Source organism: Uranotaenia lowii, chromosome 3 (assembly GCF_029784155.1).
Source record: "Uranotaenia lowii strain MFRU-FL chromosome 3, ASM2978415v1, whole genome shotgun sequence".
Taxonomy (NCBI): Eukaryota; Metazoa; Arthropoda; class Insecta; order Diptera; family Culicidae; genus Uranotaenia; species Uranotaenia lowii.
The window spans coordinates 345,155,670-345,158,165 of record NC_073693.1 but is presented as its reverse complement, the minus strand read 5'-3'; positions in this window follow the sequence as shown (position 1 = coordinate 345,158,165).

Here is a 2,496-nt window from a genome sequence, read left to right as displayed (position 1 = left end):
ACTAGTAGAAAAGCAATACGTTGGAAAAAAAAGAACATTTTGATTGAGCTTAGTTAATTTAAAATAGCGACCGCAGAATCCTAAAGTACTAAGGAAACAATGGGAGGGAACCAAAATATCGTACGCGAAGGACTAGGACATCTAAGTCAGACAAGAATTTCGAATTTATCCATTTTCTCTGAAAATAAAAATCCACTAATTTTGAAACTTTACTCTATAGTGTAAACAGTGAAAAAATTCGGATGTGATTGAATACTATACACCCAAATCCGAATTTTTTCAATGTTACTAAAACAGTTGAAAAAGTTTAAAATTATATTGAAAAAAGTTAACAATTCGAAAAAATAACAGAAACCAAAAATTTTACTCAAAATTGTTATAGAAATCTAAACATTCAAATGAAAAACCAGCACATGTTCAACGAAAAGTTTGAAGAATATGCTTAAAATTGAATTAAGATTTATATTTACTGAAATTTCATTTCATGAAAGAGTCAAAAAATTAAAAATTAGTAGGTCCTCATGAAAATGTGAAAAATTATGTTAGAGGATTGAAAATAGATAAACGACAAAATGTTGACAGAAAATTGACAATGACTCAAAGAAGCTTAGCGAAAAATTGAATTAAGATTCAAGATAATAACACACAGAAAGCTGAAAAAAAAAATTTACGCGACTTATCTTCAAGGTAGAATAAAATTTTTCAAATTTAAAACTAACTCAAAAAGAATTTACCTTCAAAAATGAAACATTTCCAAAGAGATCCACTGCAGACTTCATTGTACGATTCATATATCAATCAATATAAATATTTACTAGAAAAAAATTAGGTTAAAAAAGGAAGACATTTTTGAAAAAATATTCACAAATGATTAATTTAACACGACAATTTCTTTAAAAAAAAAACAGATCCAAGAAACACCTCAGAAATTTCTTGGAATATTTTAAGAAAATATATCAGACAACCTCTTAAAAGGTACAGAAATTACTGAAAGTTATCGAAAACTTCAAATTGGTTTTAACATCTTAAATTGATATCTATGTATATCTACCAATCTTTCAAATGGTTCCAAAATGTCTAGAAATAAAGGAACTTAGAAATGAAATATCTGATATTTTCGATTCAATTGAGCCACTTTTCACAAGTTTACCTTTCATTCAATACAAACAAGAGTGTTGGCAACTAGGGGCACTGCTAACAAAAACTTTGTTTCAAAAATTCGAAAAGAATAAAGTGCTTTAATAGCATGGAAGTTTCCTGCCATGTGATTGAGTGCACTGAACAGATTTTTATTGATATTTTTAAATTTATTTTAGAATCATATTTTAACAAATTCAAGCTTTAAAAATCATAATACTTCAAATCTTGTTTAAACATATTGTAAGAGTGTCTCTTTAGGAAATATTTTAGGTAATAAATTTTATTAATAATACATTTTTTTTTTCTTGACAGGCATTCGTGTCAAAAAAAATGTATTAAAACGTTGATAAAATGGCACAAATTAACAAAAAAAAAATACATATAAGGCAAAAAACGATTTCTCTTTAAGTTCAAATTTTTATCCAAATAATGTTTAAGTATTATATATGAACGCAAAACAAAACAATAATCTTCATTTACTGAATCTGAGCCATTCTCCCAATTTAGGTCGTTTGAATTCCCACAGGTCTCGAAAGGAAAGAAAGGAGAAATAACTAAAAAATAGGCTATGGAAATTATTTAAAAAAATAGTGACCACATTTCGAAAAAAGTAACTTGTGAGTGACCAGCCTGAAAAAAGTGACAAAGTTACTAAAAAGTGACCAACTTCTAGCCCTGTAGATTCAACTATAATTGTTTATTAGATTCAATTGAAAATATGATACATTCAGCTACATTTGTATGGCTGATTCTATGCATTCAACTATAAATATAATAGATTCAACTATATATTCCTGGTTGACCTCTCACATTCAACCATAAATATGATAGATTCAATTGTAATGGTATTATTGATTTGACTATAAATATGATTGATTCAACTACAATTGGATGGAAGTTTTTAGGCATTGAACTATAAAGATAGTAAATTCAACTTTATTTTTATGGTCGATTGTGAGATACTTGAATTGTTACTACACATCCAAGGACTACATGTACATAAGTGTAGCTAGTGTGCCTTTAGCACCAGGCAGCTCGTGTTGATCAATGGCAAAACAGGAGATAATAAGCAGAGAAAGTGAAATTGGATAAAGCACATTCGCTTGTTTAGATAAAATTGGACAAATTTTTTTTCCCTTCAGGTTAATTCTAGTCAGATGCGCAAAACTAAATTGCAAGCGAAGCAAACGAAACAAAATAGGGGGATTTGCCAATCGTTGAACAGCTAAGCACATGATTTTGGTTTCTATGCAGTATTTCGGTCCTTTAATTCGAATTCGTTCATTTTTTTTTGTCGATGGTACTCATACAGGTTTGGTCAACAAGATTCAAAAGTTCAAATGCTCGAAAAAAGTG